Here is a 22175-nt window from a genome sequence, read left to right on the forward strand (position 1 = left end):
TCGGGTCCTTCTGCTTGCGAGGCAGGTGGTGGCACCACTGAGCTAAGTCCCCAGCCCTACAGTTTGTCTTTTTAAAAACATTAGCAAGGCTATGATTTTAAAACATCAAGCAAACTCAGTTAAGAACTTTTTGCGTATGATGACAAAGATACACTGAGTAATACAGATGTTTTTTCCTGAGCAGAATGCAAATGTTATTTTTATATCAAATTAAGCTTTGAATTTCCAAAATGTAAAACACCAAAGCTTTTCCATACCAAATAAAAATCAGGAATGTCCCCCTCCACATAAAGAAAGCCATGCACACACACACACACACACACACACACACACACACACACAGAAAAATTCAAGAGAAGATTCAACAATCATAATATCTGGACTGATTGGCCAAAATTTTAAATTTTCGGTAGCCCAATTTGATGAATCTCAGTAAACTTGAATTAAAAACAGCAAAAACTACTGTTTATCAATAGTAAATGTAATAGTGATACTGTTCATATCATCCAATTTGAAAAATATAACTCACAGCAAAATAAAAAGAAACCATACAACTGAAAAAATGAATAGAATAGGCAATCAACCTGTATAGGAATCAAGAGAACACCAAGGGCTTATAAAAACTTCTTAAATCAGTAGCATATTCTGTATATGATGTTAAAAAAACTGTAATTAAAGCAAGACAGTTTTTATTATCTGTATAATCTAAAAAATATGACTAAATTTTGGACTATATCTGTAAAAGACCAAAGTTATCACCGAAATGCACATTTCTTTCTTTTTTGTAAAATTAATTTTATTGGTACATTTTAGGTATACAATATAATGACATTCATCATTGGAAATTTGCACCTTTACATAAACCATCTTGGTTCTTATTTTTTCCCCATTCCCCTGCCCTCCCTTCAACCCCTCCACCCTTCCCTATCTACAAAGACTTTGTTTCCATTTTTTCTTTTTCTCATATTAATTCCATTCCCTTCTTTCTTTTCCCCTACCCCTCCCACTTCCTCCTCCCCTTTGCATCTTTTCTTCATATTTCATATTATCCATTGTATTTTTAAGTCCTTATTTACACTTTTACTTTCTCACACTAGAGAAACTATTCGGTGTTTACAAGTGTGTCCTATTTATTTCACTTAAGAGTATCGCCTCAATGTGGATCCATTTAGCTATAAATGTCTCTAGTTTCTTGTTCTTTATGGCTGAGTAATACTCAGTTTTATAAAAAACCCCACATTTTCTTTATCCAGTCTCCATTTGATGGGCATCTGGGCTGCTTCCAAGTTTTAGCTATCACGAATTGTGCTGCTATGAACATGGGTGCACATATATCACTGTGGTATGATTCTTTTAATTCTTTGGGGAAGATACCCAGCAGGGGAATAGCTGGGTCAAATGGGACTTCCAATCCTAGTTCTTTGAGGTATCTTCATACTGATTTCCATAGTGGTTGCACCAGTCTACACTCCCACCAACAATGGAGAAGGGTTCCTTTCTCTCCACAGACCTGCCAGCATTTGTTATTGGTTGATTTCTTGATAGCAGCCATTCTTTCTGGAGTGAGGTGGAATCTCAGTGTTGTTTTCATTTGCATCTCTCAAATGACCAGTGATGCTGAACATTTTTCCATATATTTAACTGGTATTTCTACTTCTTTGTCTGAGAAATGTCTGTTCATTTCAGATGCCCATTTTTGGATTGTGTCTTTACATTTGAGAGGTCTGATTTTTGAAAGTTCTTTATAGATTCTAGATAGTAGACCTTTGTCTGAGGGACAGCAGGTGAAAAATTTTTTCCCACATTGTGGGATGTCTCTTCACACTGTTGGTGGTTTCTCCTGCTGTACAGAAGCTTTTTTAATAAGAAGAGATCCCACTTGGTGATTCTTTGTGCTAGTTCACATGAACTGAGGTTTTGTCCATGAAATCTTTTCCTAAGCCAGTGTCTTCAAGAGTTCTACCTAACTTCTGTTCCAGCCGGTTCAGTGTTTCTGTTTTAATATTTAGATCCTTAATCCATTTCGATTTTACTTTAGTGCATGTGAGAGATACAGGTCTAGTCTAATCTTTGGCAAGTTGAAACCCAATTTTTCCAGCACCATTTATTAAAGAGGCTATCTTTCCTCCAGTGAGCATGTTTGGCTCCTTTGTCGAAGATGAGGTGGCTGAGTGTGTTTGGAGTTGTTTCCACAACTTCTAATCTGTTCCACTGGTCCTCAGGTCTGTTTCCTTGCCAGTACCATGCTGTTTTTTTTTTTTTTTTTTATCACAGTAGCTTTGTAGTATAGTTTCAAGTTAGGGATTGTGATACCTCCTACCTTGTCTTTATTGCCTAGAATTGCTTTTGCTATTCTGGGTTTCTTCTTGTTCCAAATGGATTTTTGAATTGTTTTCTCCAGGTCTGTGAAGTATGCTGCTGGAATTTCAATTGGGATTGCATTGAATCTAATCTATGTAGCAGTTTTGGAAGTATGGCCATTTTCACTATGTTGATTCTTCCTAACCAGGAGCAAGGGATGTCTTTCCATATTCTGATATCCTCTTCAATCTCTTTTTTCAGAGTGCTATAGTTTTCAGAGAAGGGGTCTTGGATTTCTTTTGTTGGTTTTTTTTTGTATTAAATTCTTTTATTGGTACATTGTAGGTATACAACACAATTACATTTCTCACTGGGAGCTGTACCTTTACATAATGCATCTTGGTTCTTATTTTTTCCCCATTCCTAGCCCTCCCTTCACCCCCTCAACCCTTCCCTATTTACAAAGACTTTATTTCCATTTGTTCCATTTCTCAGCATTTTTCCATTCCCTTCTTTCCTTTCCCCTGCCCCTCCCACTACCCCTACCCCTTTGGACCTTTTCTTCCTATTTTACATTATCAATTATTCATTCTAATCATTGGTACATTTTAGGTATACAATATAATGACATTCATCATTGGAAATTTGCACCTTTACATAGTCTCTCTTGGTTCTTATTTTTCACCCTTGCTCAGCCCTCCCTTCAACCCCTCCAGTCCTCCCTATTTACAAAGATTTTGTTCCTATTTTTCCACTTTCTCATATTAATCCCATTCCCTTCTATCCTTTCCCCTAGCCCTCCCACTTCTTTCCCCTTTGCCCCTTTTCTTCCTATTTCACATGACCTATTATACATTTAGTCCTTATTTACACTTTCAGTTTCTCACACCAGAGAAACTGTTTGGTATTTACACATATGTGTCCTATTGATTTCACTTAAGAGTATGGCCTCAATGTGCATCCACTTAGCTATAAATGTCTCTAATTTCTCATTTTTTATGGCTGAGTAGTACTCCATTTTATTAAAAAACCACATTTTCTTTATCCAGTCTCCAGTTGATGGACATTTGGGCTGTTTGCAAGTTTTAGCTATTACAAACTGTGCTGCTATGAACATGGGTGCACATATATCACTGTGGTATGATTCTTTTAATTCTTTGGGGAAGATCCCCAGCAGTGGAATAGCGGGTCAAATGGGACTTCCAGTCCTAGTTCTTTGAGGTATCTCCATACTGATTTCCACAGTGCTTGCACCAGTCTACACTCCCACCAGCAGTGGAGCAGGGTTCCTCTTTCCCCACAGCGCTGCCAGCATTTGTTATTGGTTGATTTCATGATAGCAGCCATTCTTTCTGGAGTGAAATGGAATCTCAGCGTTGTTTTCATTTGCATCTCTCGAATGACCAGTGATGTTGAACATTTTTTCATGTATTTATTTGCTATTTCTACTTCTTTGTCTGAGAAGTGTCTGTTCATTTCAGATGCCTATTTTTGGATTGGGTCTTCATATTTGGGAGGTCTGATCTTTTTAAGTTCTTTATAGATTCAAGATAGTAGACCTTTGTCTGAGGAAGAGCAGGTGAAGATTTTTTCCCACATTGTGGGTTGTCTCTTCACACTGCTGGTGGTTTCTCTTGCTGTGCAGAAGCTTTTTAATAAGAAGAGATCCTATTTGTTGATTGTTTGTGCTAGTTCATGGGCAACTGAGGTTTTGTTCATAAAATCTTTTCCTACACTGATGACTTCAAGGGTTCTACCTAACCTCTGTTCCAACTGGTTCAGAGTTTCTATTTTAATATTTAGATCTTTAATCCATATTGATTTTAGTTTAGTGCATGGTGAGAGATACAGGCCTAGTTTTAATCTTTGGCAAGTTGAAGCCCAATTTTTGAAGCACCATTTATTAAAGAGGCTATCTTTCCTCCAGTGAGGGTGTTTGGCTCCTTTGTCAAAGATGAGATGGCTGAGTGTGTCTGGCATTGTTTCTGCATCTTCTAATCTTTTCCACTGGTCCTCAAGTCTGTTTCTTTGCCAGTACCATGCTGTTTTTATCACAGTAGCTTTGTAGTAGAGTTGCAGGTTGGGGATTGTGATACCCCCTGCCATGTCTCTGTTACCTAGAATTGCTTTTGCTATTCTGGGTCTCTTCTTGTTCCAAATGAATTTTTGGATTGTTTTCTCGATGTCTATGAAGTATGCTGCTGGGATCTCAATTGGAATTGCATTAAATCTATATAGCAGTTTTGGAAGTATGGCCATTTTCACTATATTAATCCTTCCTACCCAGGAGCAGGGGATGTCTGTCCATTTTCTGATATCATCTTCAATCTCTCTTTTCAGAGTGCCATAGTTTTCAGAGAAGAGGTCTTTGATTTATTTCGTTAGGATGATTCCTAGGTATTTCAGTTTTTTGGATGCTACTGTGAAAGGAATTATTTGCCCTATTTCTCTCTCAGTGAATCTGTCATTGGTGTAGAGGAATGCTATTGATTTTTGTGTGTTGACCTTGTAACCAGCTACTTGACTGAATTTGGTTATTAAGTCTAGAAGACTTTTGGTGGAGTTCTTGGGGTTTTCTATATAGAGTATCATGTCATCTGCAAATAATGACAATTTGACTTCTTTATTTCCTATCTTTATTCCTTTTATTTCTTTCTCTTGTCTAATTGCTGTGGCTAATGTTTCCAGAACTATATTGAACAAGAGTGGTGATAGTGGACATCCTTGTCTTGTTCCTGATTTTAGTGTGAAGGATTTCAGTTTGTGATCATTTAGTATGATATTGGCTGTTGGTTTTTCATAGATGGCTTCTATCAGTTTGAGGTAGAGACCATCTATTCCAATTTTGTGTAGGGTTTTTATCATAAATGCATGTTGGATTTTGTCAAATGCTTTTTCTGCGTCTATGGAGAGAATCATATCGTTTTTGTCCTTGGCTGTATTGATATAGTGTATTACATTAATTGATTTTTGTGTATTGAACCATCCCTGCATCCCTGGGATGAATCCCACTTGATCAGGGTGTATGATCTTCTTGATGATCTTCTGCATTCTGTTTGCCAGTATCTTATTAAGGATTTTTGCATCTATGTTCATTAGTGAGATTGGCCTATAGTTCTCTTTTTCAGTTGGGTCTTTCTCTGCTTTGGGGATCAAGGTGATGCTTGCTTCCAGGAATGAATGTGGGAGTATTGCTTCCCTTTCAATTTCATTGAAGAGTTTAAACAGTAGTGGCAGTAGTTCCTCTCTAAATGTCTTGTAGAATTCAGCAGTGAAGCCATCAGGGCCTGGGCTTTTCTTAGTTGATAAGTTTTTAATTACATTTTCAATTTCATTGGTTGATATTGGGTTGTTCAGAATTTTTAGGTCTTCTTCATTCAACTTTGGTAATTCATATGTATCTAGGAATCTGTCCATTTCTTCTGTGTTGTCCATCTTATTGGCGTATAGGTTCTGGAAGTAGGTATTGATGATTCTCTGGATTTCTGCTGGGTCTGTTGTAATTTCACCCTTTTCATTCCTAATTGCATGGATTTGGGCCTTTTCTTTCCTTTTTCTGACAAGGTTGGCTAAAGGTTTGTCAATTTTGTTTATTCTTTCGAAGAACCAACTCTTGGCTTCATTGATTTTTTGTATCGTTCTCTTAGTCTCCATTGCATTGATTTCTCTTCTGATCTTTATAATTTCCTCCGTGTATGAGCTTTGGGGTTGTCCTGCTCTTCTTTTTCTAGAAGCTTGAGGTTCAGCATCAGGTTGTTTAGTTGGGCTCGTTCTGTTTTCCTAATATGCGTATTCACTGCTATAAATTTCCCTTGTAAGACAGCTTTCATTGTGTCCCATAGATTCCGATATGTTGTATTGTCATTGTCATTTAATTGAAGGAACTGTCTGATTTCTTCTTTAATTTCCTCTGTGACCCATTGGTTATTCAGAAGTGTGTTGTTCAATTTCCACGTGTTTATGAAATTTTTTGAGTTTCTTTTGCTATGGATCTCCAATTTCATCGCACTATGGTCTGATAATGTACAGGGGATAACTTCAATTCCTTTGCACTTACTTAAACATGTTCTATGTGTGAGTATGTGGTCTATTTTGGAGAATGACCCATGTGCAGCTGAGAAGAATGTGTATTCTGATTTTGTGGGGTGGAAGACTCTGTAAGCATCTGTTAAGTTCATTTGTTCAAGAGTTTGGTTGAGTTCTAGTATTTCATTACTTATTTTTTATCTAGTTGATCTATCTATTTGTGACAGTGGGGTGTTAAGGTCCCCCACTACAATTGTATTAGTGCATATATGACTTTTCATGTCCGTTAGTATTTGTTTTATATAGTTGGGTGCACTAGTGTTGGTGCATAGATATTTATGATTGTCATCTCTTCCTCTTGGATTCTTCCCTTTACAAGGATGTAATGTCCTTCTTCGTCTCTCTTAATCAGTGTTGGTTTGAAATCTACTTGATCTGCCAAGAGGATAGCTATTCCTGCTTTTTTTCGGGTTCCTGTCGCATGCAGTATTGTTTTCCACCCTTTAACTTTCAGTCTATGAGTTTCCTTTTGAATTAAGTGTGTTTCTTGTATGCAGCATATTGTTGGATTTTGCTTCTTGACCCATTCTGCCAGCCTGTTTCTTTTGATTTGTGAATTGAGACCATTAACGTTGATGGTTATAACTGAAACGTATTGACTTGTCATTGCCATGACTTTTTATTTTTGTTGGGTTCTCCCCCTTTACATTTGATTTCTTGTCATGCCAGATGGGTTCATTCTGCTTTGCTTCCTGGGGTTGTGATCCTCAATGTCTGTTCCTAGGCTATTGTGTAAAATTCTTTGGAGTGCTGGTTTGGTATTTACAAAGTTCCTAAGGTGCTCTTTGTCATGAAAGTATCTTATTTCTCCATCCATTTTGAAAGACAGTTTTGCAGGGTACATCAATCTGGGTTGGAGGCTGTTTTCTTTTAGGGCTTGGAATATGTCACTCCAAGCTCTTCTTGCCTTGATGGTTTGTGTTGAGAAGTCTGCTGTGATTCTGATGGGCTTTCCTTTGTATGTGATTTGTTTCTTTTCTCTGACTGCTTGGAGAACTTTGTTCTTCTGTTGTGTTTCTGGAATCTTAACAATTATATGTCTACGTGTAGATTTTTTTTTGATCAAGGCTATTTGGAGTCCTATATGCCTCACTTCTCTGTATGTCAAGCTCTTTTCCCCTGCTTGGGAAGTTTTCTGCCATTATTTCTGTGAAGAGATTTTTTATGTCATCTGCACTCTCTCCTGTTTCTTCATTGAGCCCAATCAGTCTTATGTTATTCTTTATTGCATTGTCTAACAGCTGCTGGATTGATTTCTCATGTTCCCTTATAATTTTGAAGCAATTTTTCTTTTCCTGGTCACTAATTGCAATCTTATCTTCTATATCTGAAATTCTGTCCTCACACTGGCTCATTCTGCTGTGTAGACTTTCAATGGAGTTCTTCATGTCCTGAAAATCTATTTGCATCTGTTTTATGGATTCCATTTGTTTCTTATGTTGGGATTCCATCATGTTCCTCAGCTCCTCTCTAGATTTATTAATCATGTCTTGCACTAAGGGCACAATTTCTCCTGTTATCTGAGAAATTATTTCTGATTTCATTTTTTCCAGATCCCCTTTTGTTGCCAGTTCAGTGGGTCCAGGTGGTTGAGTATCAGAGTTTTCCATCTCATTTCCCTTTGGGGTTGCTTTAGGTGATCTGGAAGTCTGGTTTTGAGACTTATTTATGTGTTTTCTCATTTCGACTGGGGCTGGAGGCTGTTAGCTCCTGCACGGATTACCTCCTCTGAGGTGGGTGAAGTGGGACAGGGCCGGGAGCAGCAGTAGGGATGGTGACCCAAAACCCCTTTCCTGTAGGCTGGGAGCAGCTGGAGGGATGGTGGCTGGGAAACCCCTTCCTCTGGACCAGGAGCAGTGGGATGGTCGCTCAGAAGTCTCTTCCTCTGGGCCAGGAGCAGTGGGACAGAAGGTGGCCTGAAAGCCCTTTCCTCTGGGCTGGGAGCAGTGGGACTCAGTACCTTGGTCTGGTGGTCTGGTGTCCTCTGTGTCTTTGTATTGTGGAATCAGGTAGCTGCCTGTCTGCAGTGGGGTGATTTGGTGTCTTCCGCTCGACTCAGGACCTCGGTAGGACATGCACAGACCTGCCTGTCTGCAGCGGGCTGATTCAGGGTGTGTTCCGCATGACTGGGGACCTCGGTAAGGTGTGGTCAGACCTGCCTGTCTGCAGCGGGGTGATTCGGCGTGTCTCTTTTGTTAGTTTGATTCCTAGGTATTTCAGTTTTTTGGATGCTATTGTGAAAGGAATTGTTTGCCCCATTCCTCTCTCAGTGAGTCTGTTGTTCATGTAGAGGAAAGCTATTGATTTTTGTATGTGGACCTTGTATCTAGTTACTTTACTGAATTTGGTTATTATGTCTAGAAGACTTTTGGTGGAGTTCTTGGGGTCTTCTATATAGAAGTATCATGTCATCTGCAAATAATGAGAATTTGACTTCTTTGTTTGTAATGCACATTTTTTGAGACAAGAGTCAAAATCCCAATTATAGGAACTATGTTCTTTTTTTCACATAGTGAAACTGAGAAAAATTACATCAAATGAGAAACCCTGTTCTCTAAATAATCTTCTTCTTTTTTTTTTTTTGGTACTGGGGACCAAACTTGGGACCTTCCGCTTGCGAGGCAGGGGGCAGAACCACTGAGCTAAATCCCCAGCCCTTTAAATAATCTTCTTAAATACCCTCATTAATGTAAATGTTAGGAAATAAAATTTTTCAACTCAGTCTTGAAAGAGGTTATTACTAAACACATACAACTCATATTGCTTGGTGCCAGATTTTCTAAATTAAACAATTGTTTAAACCTCAATGTTCTTAAATCATATTTCAAACTTTTATGCCTGCTTATAGTTTCTGAATGAAAATGTTCAATCCAATGACAATCTAGACTGAATTCTGCAAATATACAAATATACAAATCATAGTTCACTTTAAACCAAGAGAAATGATCAATTTTCTGTTTTTGTCAGAATCATAATATTAAAATATTTATACAAATTAACAAGATTTATTTGTGGCCAATGATGGACCAACAGGGCATTGTCTTATGGCACTCTGTGGAAAGACTTTGTTTGTTCCTTCTTTATTTTCCGCTTCCTCTTCTGAAACATCTTTTCATCACCCTCTTGTTCCTCCACCATTTTTTTCAAAGGTTGAGAAAAGCTCTGTAAAAATAATGCAGTTTTATCACAAATATTTAGAGGTGATACTGGCATTAAAATCAGTATCTAAGTCAGAAATCTGTCTTTAATGGTGAAAATATTCCAACAAACTTCTGAAAGATTTCAAATCTTCTCAGAAGTATATAGTTCATAAATTAGTTTTAAATGGGAACTATAGATAGATAGATAGAATAAATTACCAGTTTAGCCAATCATAAATAAGGTCAAAATATGGAAGATGAGTTAACACACAAGTTTTTGCTTTCACATTAACAACAACAAAGACTAAGTATACTATCATAACAGATATAAGCAGGTGTTCTAATTGTGTATTTTTTACCTCCCCCTCACCTTTGTTGAATCTTTTCTTCTATTTCCTATACCTAGGGACAGAGAGGTACACAGCACAGGCAGACACCCCCATGTATGAGTTTGGCTGCAGCACACAATCTCGTTAGAGTGATGCTAAAAATATTGGTCAGGGTCTATGATGAGTAATTTATCAGCCATATTATAAGTTAAGTACATCCTTGGCTAAGTGAATTAGGTTCCCATGTGAGCTTTCAGTAGTAGTGTGCATAAGGAACCCAACGACTGTTGTTTCTGTGAAAAAACATATCCTAACTCCCCAAAGTTGTCTAAAACACTTTGGAATATAAGGCGTATGTGGTCCAGGACTATTATATGTATCTCTGTCTTGGGGAGAGGTCACATTGGTAAAAGCACTGTTTCTATAACTACTGGCTATTAATAAATGTATACCTTTTCCTTCATGTGTAACTTAATTTTAACTATAATCTCTAAAACTGAAAAAAAATACCAAAACCCAGAGTGAAGCCTTTCAGAGTAGTGAAACATAATTGGCTTGTGGGATTTAAAAGATATTTTATTAACATTCTAATTTGAATCTGCTTACAATGAGAAATGTCTATGTAAAGCAATGAATGAGAAAAATGTTTATCCTAATTCATTATTGAAGACAAACCCACAACTTAACAATGAGTTAAAAAGAAAGCTGGAGAGCATGCAACTGCGCTAACACACAGAGTTAGAAATAAAAGGTAAAAGTACATTTGTTTTGTGTTTACATCTGTAAATGTACAAATATAAAATTTACCAGATCTACCCTGTAGTGTAGCATTGCTTAATTTCCAAATATATAGTCATTCAAAAACCCTACAGACAAATCAAAAATATTTCAGGCTATTTTACTAAACAATAATGAACACTGTGTTCTAGAGCTATTAGAGACAAAAATACTATTTTTTGTTTTTTGGCACCAGGGGTTGGTACCTTTGGGTCCTTACATTTGTGATGCAGGCGGCGGAACCACTGAGCTAAATCCCTGGCCCACAAATACTGTTTTTTAGAATTATATGGTGGAGGGAATAATAAAAGTATAATTCTTTTAGGCTTCTTTTAATTCTATACATGGATGTTTATTTCTTGTCGTGCCTGGTGGATTCATTCTGCTGGGCTTCCTGGGGCTGTGATCCTTGTTGTCATTTCCTAGGATTTTGTCTAAAATTTTTTGCAGTGCTGGTTTGGTATTCATGAAGTTCCTAAGGTGCTCTTTGTCATGAAGGTATCTTATTTCACCATCAATTTTGAAAGATAGTTTTGCAAGGTACATCAATCTGGGTTGGAGGTTGTTTTCCTTTAGGGCTTGAAACACATCACTCCAAGCTCTTCTTGCCTTGAGGATTTGCCCTGAGAAGTCTGCTGTGATTCTGATGGGCTTTCCTTTGTACGTGATTTAGTTCTTTTCTCTGCTTGTAGAATTTTGTTCTTCTGTTGGGTTTCTGGAATCTTAAGTATTGTATGCTTATGTGTAGATTTTTTTTGGATCAAGCCTAGTTGGAGTCCTATATGCCTCACTTATCTGTATGTCAAATTCTTTTCCCCTGCTTGGGAAGTTTTCTGCCATCACTTCTGTGAACAGTGTTTTTATGTCATCTGCACTTTCTCCTGTTTCTTCATTGACTCCAATCAGTCTCATGTTATTTTTCTTTGCATCATCTAGCACCTGGTGGATTGATTTCTTGTGGTCCCTTAAAATTTTAAGGAATTTTTTTCTTTTCCTGGTCACTAATTGCAATCATATCTTCTATATCTGAAATTCTGTCTTCACATTGGTTCATTCTACTGCATAGACTTTCAATGGATTTTCTAATCTCCTGGAAATCTATTTGCGTCTGTTTTATTTATTTTTTTCCCCCATTAACGTTATTGGTACATTTTAGGTATAAAATACAGTTACATTCATCATTGGGATCTTGTACTATTACACGAGTCTCTTGGTTCTTATTGTTTTCCTCTTCTCTTGCCCTCCCTTCACCCCCTCCACCCTTCCCTATTTGCAAAGACCTTGTTTCCATTTTTTTCCTTTTCTCATATTTTTTCCTTTCCCTTTTTCCCCTTCCCCTACCCCTCCCAATTCCCTTGCTCTTTTAGACCTTTTCTTCCTGTTACACAATATCAGTTATACATTTTTTAAATTACAATATTAAGATCTAGGAGACATTACCACAGAGTTTACAGAATTTAAAAGGACATAGAAGGCATATTACAAAAATCTTTTTTGAAATAAATTTGACAACTTCTAAGAAGTAACTTAGAAGACAAATTAATGAAACTAACTCTGGAGGAAATATAAAATTTGAATAGCACCTATTAAAGAAAGTATATTCCTAGCTTGAAAACCTACCTATATGACAACAGCAGGCTCATAAACATTTTAACTGATAAATTATATCAAACATTTAAAGCAGTAAAAAGAAGGAACACTTCTCCCCTCATTTTAGGAAATCAACATTGTGCCAATCCTAAAACTGGATAAAGATAATAGAAGAAAAAAGTATGAACATAGATAGAAATTTGTTTAACAAAACACACTCTTAGAAGTCAGATCTGGCAGTATGTAGAAAGTGGTTTTATTATAGGGATGGCAGTGTTGGTTCAGCATTGGAAGATCCACCCCCAAAAGTCATCATTTTAACAGAGGAAAGGAGAAAGCCATATGATTCTGTCACTAGTTGGAGAAAGAGTATTGGACTAAATTCTACATCTGTTCATGGTAAAAGCTATCAGGAGACTAGAAGTAGAATAGAATCTTCTCAACAGATCAAAGACATGTACTCCATACTTTCAACAAAAACTCCTTCTATGAATGGAGATGATACAATGCTTTCTCCTTAAGGTGGAGAACAAGGGCATATATGCCTACTCTTCATCTGTCCATTAGACTTTGAAACCTAGTCCCCACAAAAATGGCCTGGCAATAAAATGACACAACTAGGATAGGATTGGCACGGCAGAAGCACAATCTTTATATGTAGATGAAATGATCATCTACAGAGAAAATACTAAGAAATCTCTAGGAGCCCCTAGAACTTGTACTTGAATTTAGCAGGATTAGAAAACACAAGGTACATATAAAAATTCAGGTCTGTGTAAACTTGCTATAAATGAAGAACTGGATATTGAAATTTAAAAGTTACATAGGAGTACAAAGGACCCAGAAAAGCCAAAAACAAAAACAAAAACAGTGTTGGAAGATGTTTAGCACCCAATTTTAAAACTTTTTCTAAAGCTACAGTAACCAAGGCAGTGTTGGTGTAAAGAAAGACATATAGATCATTTGAATAAAACAGAGAATCTAGAAGTAGAACCACACATATATGGTCCACTGAGTTTTGAAAGATTATTTAACATTAGCATTTTATAGACTATAAACTCGATTCAAGAGCTGAGGAAGAGATAGTGTCTTCAGCAAATGGCACTAGAACACCTGGTATCTGTATATAAAAAATTAACCTCAACCCTTTATTTCCATACATGAAAATAATTTGAAGGGATCTATGAACCTAAATATGGAAGCCTAAAAGTATAAAACTTTAAGAAGAAATTATAAGGGAAAATATTTATGAAATCAGGGTAGGCAAGAACTACCTAGGACATAGAAAACATGATGTATAAAAGAAAAAATTTGATAAATGAGATTCCATCAAAATTTAGAACTTTAAATGACATCATTAAAATGAAAAGTAGTCCTTAAACAGACCATATTTCCAATGCATATAACCTATGAGCAGAATATATGAAGAACTCTTACAGCTCATTAATAGACAACCCAATTAGAATGTAAACATAAGAAGATGATAAATAGCCAGTATAGCACAAGGAAAGGTGTGCAATTCTAGAATCAGAAAAATACTAATCAGTACAATAATAAGATTGAATTATACACTCATTAGGGAGCTGAAGTCAAAAGTTTTAAAAGCCTTGTCATGACTTTTTCTTTTTGTTGGATTCTCCCCCTTTGTGTTTAATTTGTCATGCCCAGTGGATTTATTCTGCTGGGTTTCCTGGGGTCGTGATCCTCATTGTCTTTTCCTAGGGTATTGTCTAAAATTTTTTTGGAGTGCTGGTTTGGTATTCATGAAGTTCCTGAGGTGCTCTTTATCATGAAAGTATCTTATTTCTCCATCAATTTTGAAAGATAGTTTTGCAGGGTACATCAATCTGGGTTGGAGGCTGTTTTCCTTTAGGGCTTGAAATACATCACTCCAAGCTCTTCTTGCCTTGAGGGTTTGCATTGAGAAGTCTGCTGTGATTCTGATGGCTTTCCTTTGTATGTGATTTGTTTCTTTTCTCTCACTGTTTGTAGAATTTTGTTCTTCTGGAATCCTAACTATTATATGCCTATGTGTAGATTTTTTTTGATCAAGGCTAGCTGGAGTCGTATATGCCTCCCTTATCTGAATGTCAAGTTCTTTTCCCCTCCTTGAGAAGTTTTCTGCCATCACTTCTGTGAAGAGTTTTTTTCATGTCATCTGCACTCTCTCCTCTTTCTTCATTGACTCCAATCAGTCTTATGTTATTCTTCTTTGCATCGTCTAGCAGCTGCTGGTTAGATTTCTCATGTTCCCTTACAATTTTGAAGCAATTTTTCTTTTCCTGGTCACTAACTGCAATCTTATCTTCTATATGTGAAATTCTATCCTCACATTGGTTCATTCTGCTGCGCAGACTTTCGATGGAGTTTTTAATCTCTTGGAAATCTGTTTGTATCTGTTTTATGGATTCCATTTGTTTCCTATGTTGGGATTCCATCATGTTCCTCAGATCCTCTGTTTTTTAAAATCTGTGTCCTCTCTAGATTTATTAATCATGTCTTGCACCATGAGCAAAATCTTTGCTGTTATCTGAGTAATTATTTCTGATTTCATTTTCCCCAGATCCTCTTTTGTTGCCAGTTCAGAGAGTCCAGGTGTTTGAGTATCAGAGTGTTCCATCTCATTTCCCTTTAGGGTTGCTGTAGGTGATCTGGAAGTCTGTTTTTGAGGCTTGTTTACGTGTCTTCTCATTTCCATGGAGGCTGGGGTGGGTGCTTCTGGCGCCCACTTGGCTCACCTTCTCTGCCCTAGGAGCTTGGGATGGCAGCAGGGGAGCTTCCTTCCGGGTGCTGGGACCAGCTCAGATTCTCTGCACTAGGAGCCTGGGATGGAGGTGGGGAGCTTCCTTCCAGGTGCTGTGACTGGCTCAGCTTCTCCTGCATCTGTGTTATGGATTCAATTTGTGTTCTATGTTGGGATTCCATCATGTTCTTCAGCTCCTGTAGATTTATTAATCATGTCTTGCACTATGGGCACAATCCTCTCTGTTATTTGAGAAATTATTTCTGATTTCATGTTTTCCAGGTCCTCTTTCATTGCTAGTTCAGGGAGTCCAGGTGGTTGAGTATCAGAGTGTTCCATCTCATTTCCCTTTGGGGTTGCTGTAGGTGATCTGGAAGTCTGGTTCTGTGGCTTGTTTACCTGTATTCTCATTTTGACATGGGGCTGGGGTGGGGTGGGGTAGGGTGTATTCCTGGGGCCTGTGAGGCTCACCTTCTCTGTGCTGGGAGCCATGGTATGGCTACCTGGAAGCCTCCTCTGTGTTGGGAGCTGGGGCATGCCTATCCGGAAGCCTCCCCCTGCCTGGGAGCCATGGCGCGGGGATCTGGAAGTCTCCTCTGGGCTGGGAGCCATGGCATGCCAACCCGGAAGCCTCCCCATGGATGTTTATTGATTAAAGGGATCACTTAGGTTAAAAATAGACTGATTTAAGTAGAAACAAGTTCCAGAACCAAAGTTGTTCTCTTGGTAGAGTGTCAAAATTTGTATTTCCAAAGCTTTTTCATATTAATCTACTCAAATAGTTCTAAAAAGTGTAATCAAGGGAGTCTCTATTTAAGAATTTTTTTTATTCTACACTGGCAGTTGGAATGGTCTCCCATAGTGCTGCTAGGGAAAGTTCTCTAGGCTCTGTTCTGACCCTTCACCTGGCACCCATGTTTAGTGTTAAATTGCTGACCTCTAGGGATTGAAGGCATGGAGAGGCACAGAACCAGTATTTGGGCTGAAGAGAAAGATGAAAATTAAGTTGGACCATTTAGTTTCTTTTATAATGAAGTCCTGACTAGACCACAATAAAGTCTCAACCAACTCCTGATTAGTTCTTCCCCTCTAGTAATTAGATAGTATTAAGTGATTAGACACTGAAAACAATAAAGAAAAACAATTGAAAATACCCGAAGAAATAGAAACATGGAATTTTTCACAAGGCCTTGGATCAAAAAAATTTACAAGAAGATCTTTTGAAAATAATCACTATTTGTGAGCTTGTTAATATCCAGAGATCATCACATTGCTTAAGCTAAGTCATGTTAACTTAATAATAAAATGGTAACCAAGCCCACATTTTAAACAATTTTATTATTTTTGTGTTTCTTTTGTTAGCACCACTCTCTCAAAAGTAGACAAAAATTATGCTGCAGGAGTATCCACCTGGCCTGACTCCATCTCTCTAAAAGTCCTGGGCCCTGGAAGGAGAATGGTCATCAATCTTCCCTGCTGGCGTCCCCTGCAAATGGCAGGTGCATGTGGCTGCCAATGACACTGGGCAATCGAGATAAATCTGGTAGGCTCTGGATCCCAGACCAGAGTTCTTTTCGTACCAGGGAAACTTAGGCTAACTTGCGCTTGTATTCTTCTAATTTATGCTCTTTTTCTACAAGGGTTTCCTTTTGACAACGAAGAAAATCTGCTAACATTCTAGTGAGTTGCTTCGTAGCCTCTACTTCTGCCGTCAATCTGCTGTTGTTCTATCAGCAACATACAAGAATCCTCTTCCATTTTAGACAGCCTTCCTCCAGATTCTGTATCTGTTATTTTATCTAGTAAGGATACTTCTTGGACTTCAACAGGCAAAGAAGCTATGCTCCGATGAACTGTTACCTCACCTGAGGCTGCATTTTCTAGGTAGTGTAACGCCCCAAGGAGATCTAGAGTCTGTGGTGGTTTACTTGGAGAGCCCAGAGAGGAACAAATTTCATTTTCATCCACCTTCGTTTGTTCACAAGTTCGCTTCCTAGGCTTCTTATCACCATTTAGAGCTTGCTTAAGTTGGTCTAATACACAGTTTTCATAAACAGATCTTTCTTCCCAAATGATAACCCTCTTCCAAGGTACTTCTTAACAACTTTCATCAGTTTCGCTTGAAACATGCTTAAAAGCCTCCTCTATAACTGGTGCAAAATCATAAACTCCTGCTCCTTCCTTTTCCTGTTTTGAACGACAATACTGGCTGGTAGAGAGAAGTAAGTTTTCTGTTGGGTTTGGTTTTCCGCAGCTCCCACTCCCACGGGAGACGATGGGCGCCAGTGTCTGCGGCGGTGGATGAGCCGCAGGGACAAGGCCTGCACAGCTTCGTCTCCAGCGCTGCCTTAGAGAAGGCAGACCTCTCTCGAAAACTCGTCCGCACTTTCCCACACCAAAGGGCCAAGGAGAGGAGAATTTCGCCACCCTCGTCTCGGCCTTGCCTACTCACCCACCCTTGCCACGGCTGTTGCTACCACCACTTCCAAGTCCGTCCGCCAGCTAGCAAGATGGCCTGCTGGACTTTCAAGCTGCTCTTTCTTTTCTTCTCGCCTGCATTGTCTGCCTGCATTGGAAGCTCTGGTTATTCTTAGTACCAAGGAAAAGTATAAACTCTATAGAATCTACCCTTTCTTCCAGCTTTCTTTTCTGGAGTTTCTGTTGTCCATCTCCAGTCTGGTCTGATTCCTCTCTCACTGTGTTGTTAGCTTTTATCCTGGAACTCCCCCTTACTGGCTTGGATCTGCATTTCCTGGATCCTGTGTGTCAGGTTCCCCAACCAGGCAGGATAGGAAAACATTTCACAGCAGCCGTGCACACACTACTGCAGCCCTGCCTCGAGCTGTTCACACCTACGAGAAATGTACAACAACAGGAAGCCAAAACACAGGTTTGAGAGAAACATGCCCACCTCAAGGCCTGCAGGCTGGGATCCTGTACCCCTACAGGACCCCTCCACCACCAAGTTTCAACCTCCTCCTCAAGTTTCAAAAATTTCCACTCTTCCCCCACAACCACTTCTCCCCTACCGAAACCACCCAACAAACGTCTCTTTTTACCCTCTCCTCAGGGCCAATGGTCTTTTCGCCTTTGGCCCACCTGCATCTAGGCTGAAATAAACTCCACTTGTTGTTTTAACTTCGCCTGACTCGGTGGTCTTGGTCATGCCTCAGTTTACCCTAACGGTGTCTTACTCTTTCTTTTCTTGCTCTCTTATTTTGTTGGAAGACTCCAGTAGGAACCAAGAACAGGGGTGGCAGGAAAGGTAGCATTCAGAAGTGTTGGAGAGAGGATTGGAAGGTGTGTGATGGAAAGGCAGGAAACTGGTCTGCTTGCTCTCAGCCATGGCCAGTCACTGATCTCTCTAGTGGGCAGCCTGCCCCTGCAGGTGGTAGGCCGCCCAGATAGATCTGCAAGGTCAAATCTGGGTTCCCAAAGTGCTGATGTGCAAGAACCACTGCTCCTGTTTACAACCACATATTTTGCTTCTCCTGACCTGTGGACAGATGAGGAAATGGCAAGCCTGGCCAGCCAAAGTAAGCAGAAAGTCTTACAAACCAAACCTTCCTTCTGTTTTAACTGGAACATTGGGACCCAACTTCACGCCTCCAATCTGTTCCAGTCCAAAGGAAAACCTACTGCTCTGGCCTCTCATTTAGAGCACAGCATGAAAACTGTGCACCATGTGTCTGATTGGCTGTGTTCGACCCTATGTACCTGGTGCCCCAGCTGTACTGGAGGCCTCCTGGCAGTAGAGTGACTGCGTGAGGGCATCTTGTTGATCTTTGAGTGTGTTCTGTGTGTGCTGCATCTCTCCCATATGTCATATAATAACCCATCTAGTAGGTATTATATTAGCCTTGTTTGCAACTGGAGAGAAAGAAGCCCAAGATCACACAAATACTAAGTGGGAGAAGTCGGATTTGTTTTATTAATATTTTCTATTGTTATGAAGTATTTTAAACAAACTGAAACATTCAAAGGCTAATGTAGCTGACACCTCTGTACCCATGTATAGCTCTATAGGACTTTAGTGTGAAGCTTTCCCTGCATCATATTTCCTAAAGAAAATGAGATATTTAACATAACACAAGCGCTGTGCCTGCCTTCCTGATGTATTTCTTTTCTCTCCCTCTTTCTTGAGAGGTCATAAATGAAGTTGGTGTTTATTATTACCAACAAAATAATTCTATTAAATGTACCATCATATATTAAAAACAATGTATAGTATTATTTTGCATGCTTTTAAATGTTGTGCAAATGGTGTCAAACTGAATTTTCCCCCTGGATTCTGCTTGAGTGTATTTAGAGTATCCATGGTGATCACAGCAACATAGGAGATGAGGCATGGCAAAGCCGGCTGGGGAAATAAGTAGGACCTGTCAATTACAAGATCTCAGAACAACACCAGGACCCAGTGTGTAGAACTTCTTGTGAGTGCTCAAGAGATGTGGATTGCATATAAGGACACAGACACCATGAGAAGCCCACTATTGTGACTTCTCACGGTAGCCCATGCTACATTCCCCAGATGCAGTGTGTGCTTTTAGTTTTGCTTTTATATCTTCTTTTTCTCTTGTTCGGCCCAAGTTCACTCTGCAGTGCTGGTTTCCCTCAAACACATTCACCCCTCACTTTTCAAATAAACTTTTGGCACCATTTTTGGCTTGTCTCATCCAATTCTTTGTTGGAGGCAAGAAGGACCTGGAATATTTTTGATTGGTGAGCCATTTCTAAAGAAACTACCCAATAACAATAGATTGTCTTACCTTCAGCTTTCATTGAGGAGTTAGTCTTTGTCAACTCTGACACGAAGTGATCATTGGCCTTGGAAGTTCAGTGTTCCACAGTCTCCCAGGCTTAAGGACTAAAATCTTGAAGATGATTGAAATCTCTAACTCCCTGTTTTTTTTTTTTTTTGTGGTACAGAGTATCCAACCCAGGGGCTTGCACAAGCTAGGCAAGTGGTCTCCCATCGAGCCACATCCTCAGCCCCCTCTTAATTGCTAATGCAGATGTTTGAGTCAATTTCCTCACTTTCTTGGATAAAATTATGGGCTTTATTATTGGAAGTTTTTCTTGGTCAAGAATAATTCTTGCCAAACCATTTTGTACTATGAATGAATCATGAACAATATTTTCCACAGTGCAGAGGTGGGGTAGAGGATGATGGAAAATGTAGACCAACCATAAAGGCAATATGACTTTAGAGGACAGAGGAACATCAGGATCTTTTTTTTTTTTTTTGGTACAAGGGATCGAACTCGGGTCCTTGCGCTTGCGCAGCAGGTGGTGAAACCACTGAGCTAAATCCCTGGCCCAGGATCTTCTTCCAATTGCAATGATCCCAAGGTTCTTTTTACCCCAAATGAGTCTCTCCCACTGGCACAGAGAACCTTTCTGGCATTGACTCCAACAGGAAGTGGAATGTTTTGGTTTTACTGAAGCCCATTTTTCATGTTTTGCCTGATATTTTCCGTGAGTCAAAGAATATAAAAAGAAAAATTACAGTTATCTTCATCAGTGATGAGATCTTTGCCTCTAGAAATAGTGATGTCCAGTATTTTTTTGCAGAATTTCTGTGAAGATTGAAGTGTTCTCTGCATTGTGTAGAACAGTCATCAGTAGCCACATATGGCTATTGAGGAGTTGAAATTTGGCTAGTGTGACTGAAGAACTGATTTTAAATTTCATGTGATTTAAATTAGAAAAACCACATGTGGCCAGTGACTACTGTATTGGACAGCACAGGTCTGGGGGATTTATATTAATATGAGTTGGTGCAGTTTTAACAAGCCTTAATAAGTTCACGTTAAATTGCAACTGATTTTGTTTGCCCTTTCTTTTCTCCAATTCATATTTAATCTAACAAACTGGGACAGTTTAGACTACTTCACTTGCTCAAATACTACTCTATACAGTATTATTTCTCCAAGAGCTTTTGTTAATTTGTTGTAGTCACCTATCTTTGTGATTTTGTAGGTGTTTATGAATGCCAGGCATTGGCAGCACATCTGCTGGCATTCTGTTATTGCCCACCATTGGCACTCAGTGGACAACCTCATTCCCCAGCTCCATCGCTTCTGATTTCTTTAAAATAGAGTTGTCTCTGGCCTCCCTCTACTCCAGCACAGTCTCAGTCTGGAAGATGAGCTGAAGAGAACAGGATTGATCCAGTTCCTGATGCCAATCCTGGCATCTTGTCCAAACCAATTTTTACTTCTTTAAAAGTTTTTGTTATTTTGGAATAATTTTACACTTATGGAAATGTTCCAAATGGAACAGTGACACAAAGAATCTTCTCCCAGATTCCTGCATATGAATGATATTAACATTCTACTAGTTTCTTTAGAGTTCCCTCCCCTTCTCTATAGAGATATCTCTCTACACCTAAATCTCTTTGTATCTACTTCTATGTCTCTATCTCTATCTACATCTACATATTTATAGCCCTGTCTTTTTCCAGATGTGTATGTATGTGTGTCTATATCCCCCTAAACAGGTGTATTCTCATATATAACTATAGTAAAATGATAAACCATAAAACTAACATGAATAAAATACTATTATTTAATCTACAGATCTCATTCAAGTTTTTCCAGTTGTCCCAATAATGTTCTTATAACAACAGAATCTTTCTTTCTTTCTTTTTCTCTTTCTTTCTTTCTTTCTTTCTTTCTTTCTTTCTTTCTTTCTTTCTTTCTTTCTTTCTTTCTTTCTTTCTTTCCCTCCTTCCTTCCTTCTTTCTTTCTTTCTTTCTTTCAAATTACAGCATTTGGTATTCATTTGGCAAGCTTTCAATCACATCTTTAAGAAAGGATGGTATTCTCAACAAGTCATCTTTAAGAAAATGGCGATGTTCATAAGTACAAAAATTGTTTTATCTAGTAGGTGACATTCTGTATAGTCAAGAAAATAAGAAAAATCTTTACAAAATCAGGTTAAAATGAAGAATGTTTTGATAGTTACATTATCTCAAAGGCTAAAATTAGAAAAATGCAGAAAATAGAAGTACTCATTGATTCATATTATTTCATATTATTTTGAGAAAGCCAGAAAAGATATTTTCTAAGAAATAAGCAATAATGATAAAAGATGTCATTCATACACTGCATCTTTTTAAAGTCAAAGCTCACTTTCCATTCTACAGAGGATTCTAAGTTTTACATTCTAAATTTCCTTTGTTCCAAAAGGAAGGGCCAGGGACTT

General features: G+C 38.5%; 1 protein-coding gene and 1 pseudogene across 1 annotated transcript in view; both read right to left on the reverse strand.

Moving 5' to 3' along the window:
• Positions 1 to 22175, reverse strand: part of Antxr1 (ANTXR cell adhesion molecule 1) — a 311693-nt gene that overhangs the window by 21127 nt on the left and 268391 nt on the right. The gene's annotated exons all lie outside the window — the stretch shown is intronic.
• LOC101696868 (regulation of nuclear pre-mRNA domain-containing protein 1A pseudogene) lies at positions 16044 to 18777 on the reverse strand (annotated as a pseudogene).

Source organism: Heterocephalus glaber, unplaced genomic scaffold (genome assembly GCF_053883595.1).
Source record: "Heterocephalus glaber isolate CG9 unplaced genomic scaffold, H.glaber_assembly_v1.0 deba00001457, whole genome shotgun sequence".
Lineage (NCBI taxonomy): Eukaryota > Metazoa > Chordata > Mammalia > Rodentia > Bathyergidae > Heterocephalus > Heterocephalus glaber.